Source organism: Carassius gibelio, chromosome B5 (genome assembly GCF_023724105.1).
Source record: "Carassius gibelio isolate Cgi1373 ecotype wild population from Czech Republic chromosome B5, carGib1.2-hapl.c, whole genome shotgun sequence".
Lineage (NCBI taxonomy): Eukaryota > Metazoa > Chordata > Actinopteri > Cypriniformes > Cyprinidae > Carassius > Carassius gibelio.
The window spans coordinates 2,885,001-2,905,309 of record NC_068400.1 but is presented as its reverse complement, the minus strand read 5'-3'; the positions used below and the strand labels follow the sequence as shown (position 1 = coordinate 2,905,309).

Below are 20,309 nucleotides of genomic sequence, written 5' to 3'. Positions count from 1 at the left end.
GACTAGTTACGCGCCGAAATTTGTACGGATCTAGTATAATAATAATAATAATAAGTATGTGAGATAGTAATAGTGATGCCTTGCCTCCGGCAAGCACCACTAATAATAAGTATGTGAGATAGTAATAGTGATGCTTTGCCTCCGGCAAGCACCACTAATAATAAGTATGTGAGATAGTAATAGTGATGCCTTGCCTCCGGCAAGCACCACTAACTAGAAGGTACATTTCCTGAAGAAAATGTGAGTGGTGCTTGCAGTGGCAAAACTCACCCTCTGTTGCTATAGGGTGTTGTAATGAGGTTGCTAGGGTGGTTGCTAGGGTACCCGGGTTGGTTGCTATGGTACATGGGATGGTTGCTAGGGCGGTTGCTAGGGTCCCCATGATGGTTGCTAGGGCCGTTGCTAAGGTACCCAGGGTGGTTGCTAGGGTAATCAGGATGGTTGCTAGGGTGTTGCTATGTGGTTGCTAGGGTACCCGGGGTGGTTGCTAGGGCGGTTGCTAGGGTCCCCATGATGGTTGCTAGGGCCGTTGCTAAGGTACCCAGGGTGGTTGCTAGGGTAATCGGGATGGTTGCTAGGGTGTTGCTATGTGGTTGCTAGGGTACCCGGGGTAGTTGCTAGGGCGGTTGCTAGGGTCCCCATGATGGTTGCTAGGGCCGTTGCTAGGGTACCCAGGGTGGTTGCTAGGGTAATCGGGGTGGTTGCTAGGGTGTTGCTAGGCGGTTGCTAGGGTGTTTTGGCTGGTTGCTAGGGAGTTGCTATGGTCTCCTGGGTGGTTGCTATGATGTTACTAGGTGGTTGGTAGTTGTCACAGATGGTCACTATGTAGTAATTATAGAGTTCTTAGCCCATTTGAGCACTTAGCTAATCACTATTAGCATGTAGCTAATCACTGCTAGCATGACTAGCATGTTGGAAGTCCAGTGTGCTAGCATGAGTCAAAAAATCCAACCGCCATGTCTGTACGATGTTCTGATGCAGAGATATAGGTCGTGCAAAACGGTTGCTAGGGTACTCCATTTGGTTGCTATGGAGTGGCTTGTCACCTGCCAATGATGATACTCCAAAGTCTGCTTGCCAATATAAACCAACCCCCGTGTGTCTAAGATGTTCTGATGTGGAGATATAGATCTTGCAAAACGGTTGCTAGGGTACTGTGTTTGGTTGCTAGGGAGTGGCCTGGCAGCTGCCAATGATGAAACTCCAAAGGCTGCTCGCCAATATAAACCAACCCCCATGCCTCTACGATGTACTGATGCAGAGATATAGATCTTGCAAAACGGTTGCTAGGGTACTCCGTTTGGTTGCTAGGGAGTGGCCTGGCAGCTGCCAATGATGATACTCCAATGGTTGCTTGCTAATATAAACCAACCCCCATGCTTCTATGTCTTTCAGATGTTAAGATATCTCTCTATACTTTGGGTTGCTAGGTAGCTCTTAATGGTTGCTAGGGCGTGGCTAGGTTGTCTTGAAGGAGATACATGATTGGCCGTTTGCTGCCCGAGTCAAACGAGCCCACCCTCATGTTTCTATGACACTTCTATCCAAAGTTATCCATTTTATAATTTTCAATGGAAGTCTATGGAGCTTGTTGCTATGGCGCTCTCTATGGTTGCTAGGGCGTGGCTTGATAACTTAATAGCGATCCTGAGAGACTGATTGGTTGCCTGATTCAAATGAGCCCACCCCCTTGTCTCTATGACACTATAATCCAGAGTTATGTTAAATGCAAAATCCCTATGTAATTTCCCATAGTAGCCCTCCCTATACTTTGTATTAGGGTCAAATTTGGGGGGCTCTAGCCCCCCAGGGGTACAACTTATACCCCAATGCGGGGTGTGTTCTCGCACAGCCTGATAGCCTCTCCAAATGTGGTGATTCACGTGTTTCTGCGAAATTCTCTCTCGGAGCTACGATCGGTCAAAGTTTACCCCAATGTTAAGTCTATGGGTTTGATCGCCCGATTTTTCGCCCGTTGTACGAACATCGTACGCCCGATCGCTTATAAAAGTCATAGCACACCATTCCCGTATAGGCCGCACGATTTGACGCCTGTTTCGTTGGTCTGTGACGAAAACTGCGGGACTAGTTACGTGCCGAAATTTGTACGGATCTAGAAGAAGAAGAAGAAGAAGAATAATAAGTATGTGAGATAATAATAGTGATGCCTTGCCTCCGGCAAGCACCACTAACTAGAAGGTACATTTCCTGAAGAAAATGTGAGTGGTGCTTGCAGTGGCAATACTCGGCGCCCTTTTGTCACCCTTAATGCCTGTGTGATTTTGTGGAGCCATGATATAAGTACTTTATATTGCTATATGGTTGCTAGGGTACTCTAAATTGTTGCTATGGTGTGGCTGTATAGTATATGAGGTGATATTTAAAGACTATTTGCCAGCCTGAATCTAAAAAGCCCATGCAAGCGTTTCTATATAGTTATTTTGCTGAGATACAGCTATTAAATGTGGTTAAACAGTTGCTAGGGTGCTAAAAGTGGTTGCTAGGGCATGTATATGAAGTTGTTATGTCACTACTTATGTACTGCTTGATAGGCCGAGTCAAAAGAGCCCTCTACCAAGCCTGTATGACTTTCTGATCCAAAGATATGATATCAGATAGTTTTTCCAATGTTAAGTCAATGGGATATTTTCACACATTTTCTTCGCCCGCTGTACGATTATCGTAAGTCCGATTGCTTAGAAAAGTCATAGCACACCTCTCCTCAATATCCCGCACGATTTGACACCTCATTCATGGGTCTGTGACAAAAAATGCGGGAGGAGTAGCGTGCCAAAGTTTTGTCAAGGCGAATAGTAATAGTAACACTAGAAGGTACATTTCCTGAAGAAAATGTGAGTGGTGCTTGCAGTGGCAAAACTCGCCCCTCTGTTGCTAAGGTGTGGTTGCTAGGGTACCCGGGGTGGTTGCTAGGGTCCCTATGATGGTTGCTAGGGCCGTTGCTAGGGTACCCAGGGTGGTTGCTAGGGTAATCGGGGTGGTTGCTAGGGTGTTGCTATTTGGTTGCTAGGGTACCCGGGGTGGTTTCTAGGGCTGTTGCTAGGGTCCCCATGATGGTTGCTAGGGCCGTTGCTAGGGTATCCAGGGTGGTTGCTAGGGTAATCGGGGTGGTTGCTAGGGTGTTGCTATGTGGTTGCTAGGGTACCCGGGGTGGTTGCTAGGGCGGTTGCTAGGGTCCCCATGATGGTTGCTAGGGGCGTTGCTAGGGTACCCAGAGTGGTTGCTAGGGTAATCGGGGCGGTTGCTAGGGTGTTGCTATGTGGTTGCTAGGGTACCCGGGGTGGTTGCTAGGGCGGTTGCTAGGGTCCCCATGATGGTTGCTAGGGCCGTTGCTAGGGTACCCAGGGTGGTTGCTAGGGTAATTGGGGTGGTTGCTAGGGTGCTGCTATGTGGTTGCTAGGGTACCCGGGGTGGTTGCTAGGGCGGTTGCTATGGTAACCTGGGTGGTTGCTAGGCAGTTGCTATGGTACTTGGGGTGGTTGCTAAGGTGTTGCCAGGCGGTTGCTAGGGTGTTTTGGCTGGTTGCTAGGCAGTTGCTATGGTCTCCTGGGTGGTTGCTATGATGTTACTAGGTGGTCGGTAGTTGTCACAGATGGTCACTATGTAGTTATTATAGAGTTCTTAGCCCATTTGAGCACTTAGCTAATCACTATTAGCATGTAGCTAATCACTGCTAGCATGACTAGCATGTTGGAAGTCCAGTGTGCTAGCATGAGTCAAAAAATCCAACCGCCATGAGTGTACGATGTTCTGATGCAGAGATATAGGTCGTGCAAAACGGTTGCTAGGGTACTCCATTTGGTTGCTATGGAGTGGCTTGGCAGCTGCCAATGGTGATACTCCTAAGGCTGCTCGCCAATATAAACCAACCCCCATGCCTCTACGATGTTCTGATGCGGAGATATAGATCTTGGAAAACGGTTGCTAGGGTACTGTGTTTGGTTGCTAGGGAGTGGCCTGGCAGCTGCCAATGATGATACTTCAAAGTCTGCTTGACAATATAAACCAACCCCCATGCTTCTATGTCTTTCAGATGTTAAGATATCTCTCTATACTGTGGGTTGCTAGGTAGCTCTTAATGGTTGCTAGGGCGTGGCTAGGTTGTCTTGAAGGAGATACATGATTGGCCGTTTGCTGCCCGAGTCAAATGAGCCCACCCTCATGTTTCTATGACGCTTCTATGCAAAGTTATTAATTTGATCTTTTTCAATGGAAGTCTATGGGGCTTGTTGCTATGGCGCTCTATATGGTTGCTAGGGCGTGGCTTGATAGATTCACAGTGATCCTGAGAGGCTGATTGGTTGCCTGATTCAAATGAGCCCACCCCCTTGTCTCTATGACACTGTGATCCTGAGTTATGTTGAATACAAAATCCCTATGTAATTTCCCATAGTAGGAAAAGCACATTGTTTCATGGGCGATCCCTCACCATACTATGTCAATGGGGCAACTTTGGGGGTCTCTAGCACCCCAGGGGTACAACTTGTACCCCTCTGAGAGGTGTCCTCTCGCACAGCCTGATAGCCTCTCCAAATGTGGTGATTCACATGTTTCTGCGAATTTCTCTCTCGGAGCTACGATCCGTCAAAGTTGGCCGTAATGCGTTGTCTATGCGATTTTTCGGCCGATATTTCGCCCGGTGTACGAACATCGTACGCCCGATCGCTTATAAAAGTCATAGCACACCATTCCCGATTAGGCCGCACGATTTGACGCCTGTTTCGTTGGTCTGTGACGAAAACTGCGGGACTAGTTACGCGCCGAAATTTGTACGGAAGAATAATAATAAGAATAATAAGTATGTGAGATAATAATAGTGATGCTTTGCCTCCGGCAAGCACCACTAAGTATGTGAGATAATAGTAGTAGTGCTTTGCCTCCGGCAAGCACCACTAACTAGAAGGTACATTTCCTGAAGAAAATGTGAGTGGTGCTTGCAGTGGCAAAACTCTGCGCCCTGTAGCCACCCATGATGCCTGTATGATGTTATGGAGCGATGATATAAGTACTTTATATTGCTATATGGTTGCTAGGGTACTCTAAATGGTTGCTATGGTGTGGCTGTATAGTATATGGGGTGATATTTAAAGACTATTTGCCAGACTGAATCCAAAAAACCCTAGCAAGTGTTTCTATATAGTTATTTTGCTGAGATACAGCTATTAAATGTGGTTAAACAGTTGCTAGGGTGCTAAAATTGGTTGCTAGGGCGTGGCTATGAAGTAGTTATATGACTACATATGGACTGCTTGATAGGCCGAGTCAAAAGAGCCCACTTCCAAGCCTCTATGTCTGTCTAAACCAAAGATATGATGTCAGATAATTTTTCCAATGTTAAGTCTATGGGATATTTTTACCCATTTCTTTCGCCAGCTGTACGATTATCGTACGTCTGATTGCTTAGAAAAGTCATAGCACACTTCTCTTCAATAACCTGCACGTTTTGACATGTCATTCATGGGACTGCGACAAAAAATGCAGGAGGAGTAGCGCGCCAAAGTTTTGTCAAGGCGAATAGTAATAGTAACACTAGAAGGTACATTTCCTGAAGAAAATGTGAGTGGTGCTTGCAGTGGCAAAACTCGCCCCTCTGTTGCTAAGGTGTGGTTGCTAGGGTACCCGGGGTGGTTGCTAGGGTCCCTATGATGGTTGCTAGGGCCGTTGCTAGGGTACCCAGGGTGGTTGCTAGGGTAATCGGGGTGGTTGCTAGGGTGTTGCTATGTGGTTGCTAGGGTACCCGGGATGGTTGCTAGGGCGGTTGCTAGGGTCCCCATGATGGTTGCTAGGGCCGTTGCTAGGGTACCCAGGGTGGTTGCTAGGGTAACTGGGGTGGTTGCTAGGGTGTTGCTATGTGGTTGCTAGGGTACCCGGGGTGGTTGCTAGGGCGGTTGCTAGGGTCCCCATGATGGTTGCTAGGGCCGTTGCTAGGGTACTCAGGGTGGTTGCTAGGGTAATCGGGGTGGTTGCTAGGGTGTTGCTATGTGGTTGCTAGGGTACCCGGGGTGGTTGCTAGGGCGGTTGCTAGGGTCCCCATGATGGTTGCTAGGGCCGTTGCTAAGGGACCCAGGGTGGTTGCTAGGGTCATTGAGGCGTTTGCTAGGGTGTTGCTATGTGGTTGCTAGGGTACCCGGGGTGGTTGCTAGGGTGGTGGCTAGGGTGGTTGCTAGGGTAACCTGGGTGGTTGCTAGGCAGTTGCTACGGTACTTGGGGTGGTTGCTAAGGTGTTGCTAGGCGGTTGCTAGGGTGTTTTGGCTGGTTGCTAGGCAGTTGCTATGGTCTCCTGGGTGGTTGCTATGATGTTACTAGGTGGTTGGTAGTTGTCACAGATGGTCACTATGTAGTTATTATAGAGTTCTTAGCCCATTTGAGCACTTAGCTAATCACTATTAGCATCTAGCTAATCACTGCTAGAATGACTAGCATGTTGGAAGTCCAGTGTGCTAGCATGAGTCAAAAAATCCAACCGCCATGTCTGTACGATGTTCTGATGCAGAGATATAGGTCGTGCAAAACGGTTGCTAGGGTACTCCGTTTGGTTGCTATGGAGTGGCTTGGCAGCTGCCAATGGTGATACTCCAAAGGCTGCTCGCCAATATAAACCAACCCCCATGCCTCTACGATGTTCTGATGCAGAGATATAGATCTTGCAAAACGGTTGCTAGGGTACTGTGTTTGGTTGCTAGGGAGTGGCCTGGCAGCTGCCAATGATGATACTCCAATGGTTCCTTGCTAATATAAACCAACCCCCATGCGTCTATGTCTTTCAGATGTTAAGATATCTCTCTATACTTTGGGTTGCTAGGTAGCTCTTAATGGTTGCTAGGGCGTGGCTAGGTTGTCTTGAAGGAGATGCATGATTGGCCGTTTGCTGCCCGAGTCAAACGAGCCCACCCTCATGTTTCTATGACACTTCTATCCAAAGTTATTCATTTTAACTTTTTCAATGGAAGTCTATGGAGCTTGTTGCTATGGTGCTCTATATGGTTGCTAGGGCGTGGCTTGATAGCTTCATAATGATCTTGAGAGACTGATTGGTTGCCTGATTCAAATGAGCCCACCCCTTTGTCTCTATGACTATGTGATCCATAGTTATGTTGAATGCAAAATCCCTGTGTAATTTCCCACAGTAGGAAAAACACATTGTTTCATGGGCGATCCCTCCCCATTGGCTTAGTATGGGGCAACTTTGGGGGGCTCTTGCGCCCCAGGGGTACAACTTATACCCCATTGCGGGGTATGATCGTGCACAGCCTCATAGCCTCTCCAAATGTGGTGATTCACATGTTTCTGCGAAACTCTCTCTCGGAGCTACGATCCGTCAAAGTTGGCCGTAATGCATTGTCTATGCGATTTTTCGGCCGTTATTTCGCCCGGTGTACGAACATCGTACGCCCGATTGCTTATAAAAGTCATAGCACACCATTCCCGTATAGGCCGCACGATTTGACGCCTGTTTCGTTGGTCTGTGACAAAAACTGCGGGACTAGTTACGCGCCGAAATTTGTACGGATCTATAAGAAGAAGCAGAATAATAATAAGTATGTGAGATAATAGTAGTAGTGCTTTGCCTCCGGCAAGCACCACTAACTAGAAGGTACATTTCCTGAAGAAAATGTGAGTGGTGCTTGCAGTGGCAAAACTCTGCGCCCTGTAGCCACCCATGATGCCTGTGTGATGTTTTGAAGCAGAGATAGAAGGATTTATATTGCTACATGGTTGCTAGGGTGCTCTATATGGTTGCTATGGTGTGACTATATAGTGTATGGGGTGATATTTAAAGATTATTTACCAGCCTGAATGCAAAAAGCCCAAGCCAATGTTTCTATATAGTTATTTTTGCTGAGATACAGCTCTTAAATGTAGTTAAGCAGTTGCTAGGGGGCTAAAATTGGTTGCTAGGGCATGGATATGAAGTTGTTATGTCAATACTTATGGACTGCTTGATAGGCCGAGTCAAAAGAGCCCTCTCCCAAGCCTCTATGACTTTTTGATCCAAAGATATGATGTCAGATAGTTTTTCCAATGTTAAGTCAATGGGATATTTTCACACATTTTCGTCGCCCGCTGTACGATTATCGTAAGTCCGATTCCTTAGAAAAGTCATAGCACACCTCTCCACAATAAGCCAAACGTTTTGACACCTCATTCATGGGTCTGTGACAAAAAATGCGGGAGGAGTAGCGTGCCAAAGTTTTGTCAAGGCGAATAGTAATAGTAACACTAGAAGGTACATTTCCTGAAGAAAATGTGAGTGGTGCTTGCAGTGGCAAAACTCGCCCCTCTGTTGCTAAGGTGTGGTTGCTAGGGTACCCGGGGTGGTTGCTAGGGTCCCTATGATGGTTGCTAGTGCCGTTGCTAGGGTACCCAGGGTGGTTGCTAGGGTAATCGGGGTGGTTGCTAGGGTGTCACTATGTGGTTGCTAGGGTACCCGGGGTGGTTGCTAGGGCGGTTGCTAGGGTCCCCATGATGGTTGCTAGGGCCGTTGCTAAGGTACCCAGGGTGGTTGCTAGGGTAATCGGGATGGTTGCTAGGGTGTTGCTATGTGGTTGCTAGGGTACCCGGGGTGGTTGCTAGGGCGGTTGCTAGGGTCCCCATGATGGTTGCTAGGGCGGTTGCTAGGGTACCCAGGGTGGTTGCTAGGGTAATCGAGGCGGTTGCTAGGGTGTTGCTATGTGGTTGCTAGGGTACCCGGGGTGGTTGCTAGGGCGGTTGCTAGGGTCCCCATGATGGTTGCTATGGCCGTTGCTAGGGTACCCAGGGTGGTTGCTAGGGTAATCGAGGCGGTTGCTAGGGTGTTGCTATGTGGTTGCTAGGGTACCCGGGGTGGTTGCTAGGGCGGTTGCTATGGTCCCCATGATGGTTGCTAGGGCCGTTGCTAGGGTACTCAGGGTGGTTGCTAGGGTAATTGGGGCTATCGCTAGGGTGTTGCTATGTGGTTGCTAGGGTACCCGGGGTGGTTGCTAGGGCGGTTGCTATGGTAACCTGGGTGGTTACTAGGCAGTTGCTACGGTACTTGGGGTGGTTGCTAAGGTGTTGCTAGGCGGTTGCTAGGGTGTTTTGGCTGGTTGCTAGGCAGTTGCTATGGTCTCCTGGGTGGTTGCTATGATGTTACTAGGTGGTTGGTAGTTGTCACAGATGGTCACTATGTAGTTATTATAGAGTTCTTAGCCCATTTGAGCACTTAGCTAATCACTATTAGCATGTAGCTAATCACTGCTAGCATGACTAGCATGTTGGAAGTCCAATGTGCTAGCATGAGTCAAAAAATCCAACCGCCATGTCTGTACGATGTTCTGATGCAGAGATATAGGTCGTGCAAAACGGTTGCTAGGGTACTCCATTTGGTTGCTATGGAGTGGCTTGGCAGCTGCCAATGGTGATACTCCAAAGGCTGCTCGCCAATATAAACCAACCCCCATGCCTCTACAATGTTCTGATGCAGAGATATTGGTCTTGAAAAATGGTTGCTAGGGTACTCTGGTTGGTTGCTAGGGAGTGGCCTTTCAGCTGCCAATGAAGATACTTCAAAGTCTGCTTGACAATATAAACCAACCCCCATGCTTCTATGTCTTTCAGATGTTAAGATATCTCTCTATACTTTGGGTTGCTAGGTAGCTCTTAATGGTTGCTAGGGCGTGGCTATGAAGTGTTGAGGGAGTTTCGTGATTGGCCGTTTGCTGCCCGAGTCAAACGAGCCCAACCTCATGTTTCTATGACACTTCTATCCAAAGTTATTCATTTGATCTTTTTCAATGGAAGTCTATGGGGCTTGTTGCTATGGCGCTCTATATGGTTGCTAGGGCGTGGCTTGATAGATTCACAGTGATCCTGAGAGACCGATTGGTTGCCTGATTCAAATGAGCCCACCCCCTTGTCTCTATGACACTGTGATCCTGAGTTAAGTTCAATACAAAATCCCTATGTAATTTCCCACAGTAGGAAAACCACATTGTTTCATGGGCGATCCCTCACCATTGGCATAGAATGGGGCAACTTTGGGGGGCTCTTTCGCCCCAGGGGTGCAACTTGTACCCCATTGCGGGGTATGATCGCGCACAGCCTCATAGCCTCTCCAAATGTGGTGATTCACATGTTTCTGCAAAATTCTGTCTCGGAGCTACGAACCGTCAAAGTTGGCCGCAATGCATTGTCTATGCGATTTTTCGGCCGTTATTTCGCCCGGTGTACGAACATCGTACGCCCGATCGCTTATAAAAGTCATAGCACACCATTCCCAACTAGGCCGCACGATTTGACGCCTGTTTCGTTGGTCTGTGACAAAAACTGCGGGACTAGTTACGCGCCGAAATTTTGTACGGAAGAATAATAATAAGTATAAGAATAATAAGTATGTGAGATAGTAATAGTGATGCCTTGCCTCCGGCAAGCACCACTAATAAGAATAACTAGAAGGTACATTTCCTGAAGAAAATGTGAGTGGTGCTTGCAGTGGCAAAACTCGCCCCTCTGTTGCTAGGGTGTGGTTGCTAGGGTACCCGGGGTGGTTGCTAGGGCGGTTGCTAGGGTCCCTATGATGGTTGCTAGGGCCGTTGCTAGGGTACTCAGGGTGGTTGCTAGGGTAATCGGGGTGGTTGCTAGGGTTTTGCTATGTGGTTGCTAGGGTACCAGGGGTGGTTGCTAGGGCGGTTGCTAGGGTCCCCATGATGGTTGCTAGGGCCGTTGCTAGGGTACTCAGGGTGGTTGCTAGGGTAATCGGGGTGGTTGCTAGGGTGTTGCTATGTGGTTGCTAGGGTACCCAGGGTGGTTGCTAGGGCGGTTGCTAGGGTCCCCATGATGGTTGCTAGGGCCGTTGCTAGGGTACCCAGGGTGGTTGCTAGGGTAATCGGGGTGGTTGCTAGGGTGTTGCTATGTGGTTGCTAGGGTACCCAGGGTGGTTGCTAGGGCGGTTGCTAGGGTCCCCATGATGGTTGCTAGGGCCGTTGCTAAGGTACACAGGGTGGTTGCTAGGTTAATTGGGGCGGTTGCTAGGGTGTTGCTATGTGGTTGCTAGGGTACCCGGGGTGGTTGCTAGGGCGGTTGCTAGGGTAACCTGGGTGGTTGCTAGGCAGTTGCTACGGTACTTGGGGTGGTTGCTAAGGTGTTGCTAGGCGGTTGCTAGGGTGTTTTGGCTGGTTGCTAGGCAGTTGCTATGGTCTCCTGGGTGGTTGCTATGATGTTACTAGGTGGTTGGTAGTTGTCACAGATGGTCACTATGTAATTATTATACAGTTCTTAGCCCATTTGAGCACTTAGCTAATCACTATTAGCATGTAGCTAATCACTGCTAGCATGACTAGCATGTTGGAAGTCCAGTGTGCTAGCATGAGTCAAAAAATCCAACCCCCATGCCTCTACGATGTTCTGATGCAGAGATATAGATCTTGCAAAACGGTTGCTAGGGTACTGTGTTTGGTTGCTAGGGAGTGGCCTGGCAGCTGCCAATGATGATACTCCAATGGTTGCTTGACAATATAAACCAACCCCCATGCTTCTATGTCTTTCAGATGTTAAGATATCTCTCTATACTTTGGGTTGCTAGGTAGCTCTTAATGGTTGCTAGGGCGTGGCTATGAAGTGTTGAAGGAGATACATGATTGGCCGTTTCCTGCCCTGAGTCAAACGAGCCCACCCTCATGTTTCTATGACACTTCTATCCAAAGTTATTCATTTGATCTTTTTCAATGGAAGTCTATGGAGCTTGTTGCTATGGTGCTCTATATGGTTGCTAAGGCGTGGCTTGATAGATTCACAGTGATCCTGAGAGACTGATTGGTTGCCTGATTCAAATGAGCCCACCCCCTTGTCTCTATGACATTGTGATACGGAGTTATGTTCAATGCAAAATCCCTATGTAATTTCCCATAGTAGGAAAAACACAGTGTTTCATGGGCGATCCCTCACCATAATATGTCTATGGGGCATATTTGGGGGTCTCTAGCACCCCAGGGGTACAACTTTTACCCCTCTGTGAGGTATGTTCTCGCACAGCCTGATAGCCTCTCCGAATGTGGTGATTTACGTTTTTCTACGAAATTCCCTCTCTGTGCTATAATCCGTGAAAGTTTTCAGTAATGCATTTCCTATGGGACGTTTTTCGGCCATTTTTTCGCCCGCTGTACGAACATCGTACGCCCGATCGCTTATAAAAGTCATAGCACACCTCTCCTCAATAGGCCGCACGATTTGACGCCTGTTTCGTTGGTCTGTGACAAAAACTGCGAGACGAGTTACGCGCCGAAGTTTTGTACGGAAGAAGTAAGAAGAATAACTAGAAAGTACATTTCCTGAAGAAAATGTGAGTGGTGCTTGCAGTGGCAAAACTCGCCCCTCTGTTGCTAAGGTGTGGTTGCTAGGGTACCCGGGGTGGTTGCTAGGGTCCCTATGATGGTTGCTAGGGCCGTTGTTAGGGTACCCAGCGTGGTTGCTAGGGTAATCGGGGTGGTTGCTAGGGTCCCCATGATGGTTGCTAGGGCCGTTGCTAGGGTACCCACGGTGGTTGCTAGGGTAATCAAGATTGTTGCTAGGGTCCCCATGATGGTTGCTAGGGCCGTTGCTAGGGTACTCAGGGTGGTTGCTAGGGTAATCGGGATGGTTGCTAGGGTGTTGCTATGTGGTTGCTAGTGTACCCGGGGTGGTTGCTAGGGCGGTTGCTAGGGTCCCCATGATGGTTGCTAGGGCCGTTGCTAGGGTACCCAGGGTGGTTGCTAGGGTAATCGGGATGGTTGCTAGGGTGTTGCTATGTGGTTGCTAGGGTACCCGGGGTGGTTGCTAGGGCGGTTGCTAGGGTCCCCATGATGGTTGCTAGGGCCGTTGCTAAGGTACCCAGGGTGGTTGCTAGGGTAATTGGGGCGGTTGCTAGGGTGTTGCTATGGGGTTGCTAGGGTACCCGGGGTGGTTGCTAGGCAGTTGCTATGGTCTCCTGGGTGGTTGCTATGATGTTACTAGGTGGTTGGTAGTTGTCACAGATGGTCACTATGTAGTTATTATAGAGTTCTTAGCCCATTTGAGCACTTAGCTAATCACTATTAGCATGTAGCTAATCACTGCTAGCATGACTAGCATGTTGGAAGTCCAGTGTGCTAGCATGAGTCAAAAAATCCAACCGCCATGTCTGTACGATGTTCTGATGCAGAGATATAGGTCGTGCAAAACGGTTGCTAGGGTACTCCATTTGGTTGCTATGGAGTGGCTTGGCAGCTGCCTATGGTGATACTCCAATGGTTGCTTGCTAATATAAACCAACCCCCATGCCTCTACGATGTTCTGATGCAGAGATATAGATCTTGCAAAACGGTTGCTAGGGTACTGTGTTTGGTTGCTAGGGAGTGGCATGGCAGCTGCCAATGGTGATACTCCATTGGTTGCTTGCTAATATAAACCAACCCCCATGCCTTTATGATATTCAGATTTGAAGATATCTCTCTATGCTTTTTTTGTCGCTAGGGAGTTCCAAATGGTTGCTAGGGCGTGGCTATGAAGTGTTGAAGGTGATTCGTGATTGGCCATTCGCTGCCCCGAGTCAAACGAGCCAACCCTCATGTTTCTATGACACTTCTATCCAAAGTTATTCATTTTATATTTTTCAATGGAAGTCTATGGAGCTTGTTGCTATGGTGCTCTATATGGTTGCTAGGGCGTGGCTTGATAGCTTCATAATGATCATGAGAGTCTGATTGGTTGCCTGATTCAAATGAGCCCACCCCCTTGTCTCTATGACTATGTGATCCATAGTTATGTTCAATGCAAAATCCCTATGTAATTTCCCACAGTAGGAAAAACACATTGTTTCATGGGCGATCCCTCACCATTGGCTTAGTATGGGGCAACTTTGGGGGGCTCTTGCGCCCCAGGGGTACAACTTATACCCCATTGCGGGGTATGATCGCGCACAGCCTGATAGCCTCTCCAAATGTGGTGATTCACATGTTTCTGCGAAATTCTCACTCGGAGCTACGATCCGTCAAAGTTGGCCGCAATGCATTGTCTATGGGATTTATCGCCCGATTTATCGCCCGCCGGACGAACATCGTACGCCCGATCGCTTATAAAAGTCATAGCACACCATTCCCGTATAGGCCGCACGATTTGACGCCTGTTTCGTTGGTCTGTGACGAAAACTGCGGGACTAGTTACGCGCCGAAATTTGTACGGATCTATAAGAAGAATCAGAATAATAATAATAAGTATGTGAGATAGTAATAGTGATGCCTTGCCTCCGGCAAGCACCACTAACTAGAAGGTACATTTCCTGAAGAAAATGTGAGTGGTGCTTGCAGTGGCAAAACTCGCCCCTCTGTTGCTAAGATGTGGTTGCTAGGGTACCCGGGGTGGTTGCTAGGGTCCCTATGATGGTTGCTATGGCCGTTGCTAGGGTACCCAGGGTGGTTGCTAGGGTAATCGGGGTGGTTGCTAGGGTGTTGCTATTTGGTTGCTAGGGTACCCGGGGTGGTTTCTAGGGCGGTTGCTAGGGTCCCCATGATGGTTGCTAGGGCCGTTGCTAGGGTACCCAGGGTGGTTGCTAGGGTAATCGGGGTGGTTGCTAGGGTGTTGCTATGTGGTTGCTAGGGTACCCGGGGTGGTTGCTAGGGCGGTTGCTAGGGTCCCCATGATGGTTGCTAGGGCCGTTGCTAGGGTACCCAGAGTGGTTGCTAGGGTAATCAGGGCGGTTGCTAGGGTGTTGCTATGTGGTTGCTAGGGTACCCGGGGTGGTTGCTAGGGCGGTTGCTAGGGTCCCCATGATGGTTGCTAGGGCCGTTGCTAGGGTACCCAGGGTGGTTGCTAGGGTAATCGGGGTGGTTGCTAGGGTAATCGGGGTGGTTGCTAGGGTACCCGGGGTGGTTGCTAGGGCGGTTGCTATGGTAACCTGGGTGGTTGCTAGGCAGTTGCTATGGTACTTGGGGTGGTTGCTAAGGTGTTGCTTGGCGGTTGCTAGGGTGTTTTGGCTGGTTGCTAGGCAGTTGCTATGGTCTCCTGGGTGGTTGCTATGATGTTACTAGGTGGTTGGTAGTTGTCACAGATGGTCACTATGTAGTTATTATAGAGTTCTTAGCCCATTTGAGCACTTAGCTAATCACTATTAGCATGTAGCTAATCACTGCTAGCATGACTAGCATGTTGGAAGTCCAGTGTGCTAGCATGAGTCAAAAAATCCAACCCCCATGTCTCTACGATGTTCTGATGCAGAGATATAGGTCGTGCAAAACGGTTGCTAGGGTAATCCGTTTGGTTGCTATGGAATGGCTTGGCAGCTGCCAATGACAATACTCCAAAGTCTGCTTGCCAATATAAACCAACCCCCATGTCTGTACAATGTTCTGATGAAGAGATATTGGCCTTGAAAAATGGTTGCTAGGGTACTCTAGTTGGTTGCTATGGAGTGGCTTGGCAGTTGCCAATGGTGATACTCCAAAGGTTGCTCGCCAATATAAACCAACCCCCATGTCTCTACGATGTTCTGATGCAGAGATATAGATCTTGCAAAACGGTTGCTAGGGTACTCCGTTTGGTTGCTATGGAGTGGCTTGGCAGCTGCCAATGGTGATACTCCAAAGGCTGCTGGCCAATATAAACCAACCCCCATGCCTCTACGATGTACTGATGCAGAGATATAGATCTTGCAAAACGGTTGCTAGGGTACTGTGTTTGGTTGCTAGGGAGTGGCCTGGCAGCTGCCAATGATGATACTCCAATGGTTGCTTGCTAATATAAACCAACCCCCATGCTTCTATGTCTTTCAGATGTGAAGATATCTCTCTATACTGTGGGTTGCTAGGTAGCTCTTAATGGTTGCTAGGGCGTGGCTAGGTTGTCTTGAAGGAGATACATGATTGGCCGTTTGCTGCCCGAGTCAAATGAGCCCACCCTCATGTTTCTATGACACTTCTATCCAAAGTTATTCATTTGATCTTTTTCAATGGAAGTCTATGGGGCTTGTTGCTATGGCGCTCTCTATGGTTGATAGGGCGTGGCTTGATAGATTCACAGTGATCCTGAGAGACTGATTGGTTGCCTGATTCAAATGAGCCCACCCCCTTGTCTCTATGACACTGTGATCCTGAGTTATGCACAATACAAAATCCCTATGTAATTTCCCACAGTAGGAAAAACACATTGTTTCATGGGCGATGCCTCACCATTGGCTTAGTATGGGGCAACTTTGGGGGGCTCTTGCGCCCCAGGGGTACAACTTATACCCCATTGCGGGGTATGATCGCGCACAGCCTGATAGCCTCTCCAAATGTGGTGATTCACATGTTTCTGCGAAATTCTCACTCGGAGCTACGATCCGTCAAAGTTGGCCGCAATGCATTGTCTATGGGATTTATCGCCCGATTTATCGCCCGCCGGACGAACATCGTACGCCCGATCGCTTATAAAAGTCATAGCACACCATTCCCGTATAGGCCGCACGATTTGACGCCTGTTTCGTTGGTCTGTGACGAAAACTGCGGGACTAGTTACGCGCCGAAATTTGTACGGATCTATAAGAAGCAGAATAATAATAAGTATGTGAGATAATAGTAGTAGTGCTTTGCCTCCGGCAAGCACCACTAACTAGAAGGTACATTTCCTGAAGAAAATGTGAGTGGTGCTTGCAGTGGCAAAACTCGACCCTCTGTTGCTAAGGTGTGGTTGCTAGGGTACCCGGGGTGGTTGCTAGGGTCCCTATGATGGTTGCTAGGGCCGTTGCTAGGGTAGCCAGCGTGGTTGCTAGGGTAATTGGGGTGGTTTCTAGGGTGTTGCTATGTGGTTGCTAGGGTACCCGGGGTGGTTGCTAGGGCAGTTGCTAGGGTCCCCATGATGGTTGCTAGGGCCGTTGCTAAGGTACCCAGGGTGGTTGCTAGGGTAATTGGGGCGGTTGCTAGGGTGTTGCTATGTGGTTGCTAGGGTACCCGGGGTGGTTGCTAGGGCGGTTGCTAGGGTCCCCATGATGGTTGCTAGGGCCGTTGCTAGGGTACCCAGGTTGGTTGCTAGGGTAATCGGGGTGGTTGCTAGGGTGTTGCTATGTGGTTGCTAGGGTACCCGGGGTGGTTGCTAGGGCGGTTGCTAGGGTCCCCATGATGGTTGCTAGGGCCGTTGCTAGGGTACCCATGTTGGTTGCTAGGGTAATCGGGGTGGTTGCTAGGGTGTTGCTATGTGGTTGCTAGGGTACCCGGGGTGGTTGCTAGGGCGGTTGCTAGGGTCCCCATGATGGTTGCTAGGGCCATTGCTAGGGTACCCAGGGTGGTTGCTAGGGTAATCGGGGTGGTTGCTAAGGTGTTGCTAGGCGGTTGCTAGGGTACCCGGGGTGGTTGCTAGGCAGTTGCTATGGTCTCCTGGGTGGTTGCTATGATGTTACTAGGTGGTTGGTAGTTGTCACAGATGGTCACTATGTAGTTATTATAGAGTTCTTAGCCCATTTGAGCACTTAGCTAATCACTATTAGCATGTAGCTAATCACTGCTAGCATGACTAGCATGTTGGAAGTCCAGTGTGCTAGCATGAGTCAAAAAATCCAACCGCCATGTCTGTACGATGTTCTGATGCAGAGATATAGGTCGTGCAAAACGGTTGCTAGGGTACTCCATTTGGTTGCTATGGAGTGGCTTGGCAGCTGCCAATGGTGATACTCCAAAGTCTACTTGTCAATATAAACCAACCCCCATGCCTCTACGATGTTCTGATGCAGAGATATAGATCTTGCAAAATGGTTGCTAGGGTACTGTGTTTGGTTGCTAGGGAGTGGCCTTGCAGCTGCCAATGATGATACTTCAAAGTCTGCTTGACAATATAAACCAACCCCCATGCTTCTATGTCTTTCAGATGTTAAGATATCTATCTTTGGATTTTGGTTGCTAGGTAGCTCTTAATGGTTGCTAGGGCGTGGCTAGGTTGTCTTGAAGGAGATACATGATTGGCCGTTTGCTGCCCGAGTCAAACGAGCCCACCCTCATGTTTCTATGACACTTCTATCCAAAGTTATTCATTTGATCTTTTTCAATGGAAGTCTATGGGGCTTGTTGCTATGGTGCTCTATATGGTTGCTAGGGCGTGGCTTGATAGCTTCATAATGATCCTGAGAGACTGATTGGTTGCTTGATTCAAATGAGCCCACCCCCTTGTCTCTATGACACTGTGATGCCGAGTTATGTTCAATACAATATCCCTATGTAATTTCCCATTGTAGGAAAAACACAGTGTTTCATGGGCGATCCCGCACCATTGTATGTCTATGGGGCAACTTTGGGGGTCTCTAGCGCCCCAGGGGTACAACTTGTACCCCTCTGCGAGGTATGTTCTCGCACAGCCTTATAGCCTCTCCAAATGTGGTGATTCACATGTTTCTGCGAAATTCTCTCTCAGAGCTATGCTCCGTCAAATTTTTTTGTAATGCATTTCCTATGGGACGTTTTTCGGCCGATTTTTCGCCCGCTGTACGAACATCGTACGCCCGATCGCTTATAAAAGTCATAGCACACCTCTCCTCAATAGGCCGCACGATTTGACGCCTGTTTGGTTGGTCTGTGACAAAAACTGCGGGACGAGTTACGCGCCGAAGTTTTGTACGGAAGAAGTAAGAAGAAGAATAATAATAAGTATGTGAGATAATAATAGTGATGCTTTGCCTCCGGCAAGCACCACTAACTAGAAAGTACATTTCCTGAAGAAAATGTGAGTGGTGCTTGCAGTGGCAAAACTCTGCGCCCTGTTGCTAGGGTGTTGCAATGAGGTTGCTATGGTGGTTACTAGGGTACCCTGGGTGGTTGCTAGGGTCCACATGATGGTTGCTAAGGTACTAAGGGTGGTTGCTAGGGTAATCTGGGTGGTTGCTAGGGTCCCCGTAATGGTTGCTAGGGCCGTTGCTAAGGTACACAGGGTGGTTGCTAGGGTAATCGAGGTGGTTGCTAGGGTGTTGCTATGTGGTTGCTAGGGTACTCGGGGTGGTTGCTAGGGCGGTTGCTAGGGTCCCCATGATGGTTGCTATGGCCGTTGCTAAGGTGCCCAGGGTGGTTGCTAGGGTAATCGGGTTGGTTGCTAGGGTGTTGCTATGTGGTTGCTAGGGTACCCGGGGTGGTTGCTAAGGCGGTTGCTAGGGTCCCCATGATGGTTGCTAGGGCCGTTGCTAGGGTACTCAGGGTGGTTGCTAGGGTAATCGGGATGGTTACTAGGGTGTTGCTATGTGGTTGCTAGGGTACCCGGGGTGGTTGCTAGGGCGGTTGCTAGGGTCCCCATGATGGTTGCTAGGGCCGTTGCTAAGGTACCCAGGGTGGTTGCTAGGGTAATTGGGGCGGTTGCTAGGGTGTTACTAGGGTACCCGGGGTGGTTGCTAGGGCGGTTGCTATGGTAACCTGGGTGGTTGCTAGGCAGTTGCTACGGTACTTGGGGTGGTTGCTAAGGTGTTGCTAGGCGGTTGCTAGGGTGTTTTGGCTGGTTGCTAGGCAGTTGCTATGGTCTCCTGGGTGGTTGCTATGATGTTACTAGGTGGTTGGTAGTTGTCACAGATGGTCACTATGTAGTTATTATAGAGTTCTTAGCCCATTTGAGCACTTAGCTAATCACTATTAGCATGTAGCTAATCACTGCTAGCATGACTAGCATGTTGGAAGTCCAGTGTGCTAGCATGAGTCAAAAAATCCAACCCCCATGCCTGTACGATGTACTGATGCGGAGATATAGATCTTGCAAAATGGTTGCTAGGGTAGTGTGTTTGGTTGCTAGGGAGTGGCTTGTCACCTGCCAATGATGATACTCCAAAGTCTACTTGTCAATATAAACCAACCCCCATGCTTCTATGTCTTTCAGATGTTAAGATATCTCTCTATACTTTGGGTTACTAGGTAGCTCTTAATGGTTGCTAGGGCGTGGCTAGGTTGTCTTGAAGGAGATACATGATTGGCCGTTTGCTGCCCGAGTCAAACGAGCCCACCCTCATGTTTCTATGACACTTCTATCCGAAATTATTCATTTGATCTTTTTCAATGGAAGTCTATGGGGCTTGTTGCTATGGTGCTCTATATGGTTGCTAGGGCGTGGCCTGATAGATTCACAGTGATCCTGAGAGACCGATTGGTTGCCTGATTCAAATGAGCCCACCCCCTTGTCTCTATGGCATTGTGATCCAGAGTTATATTTAATTCAAAATCCCTATGTAATTTCCCATAGTTGTAAAAGCCCTCCCTATACTTTGTATTGGGGGCAAATTTGGGGGGCTCTTGCGCCCCAGGGGTACAACTTATACCCCACTGCGGGGTATGTTCTCGCACAGCCTGATAGCCTCTCCAAATGTGGTGATTCACATGTTTCTGTGAAAT

At 48.6% G+C, this 20,309-nt stretch overlaps 1 long non-coding RNA gene across 1 annotated transcript in view; it reads left to right on the top strand.

The window, feature by feature from the left end:
- Nucleotides 1-10,748: 10,748 nt before the first annotated feature.
- The window catches only part of LOC127957868 (uncharacterized), a 116,666-nt gene continuing 107,105 nt past the window's right edge, over nucleotides 10,749-20,309 (top strand). The window contains exon 1 of the long non-coding RNA XR_008153880.1: nucleotides 10,749-10,966. This is a non-coding gene — a long non-coding RNA (uncharacterized LOC127957868). The remainder of the gene's footprint in view (nucleotides 10,967-20,309) is intronic.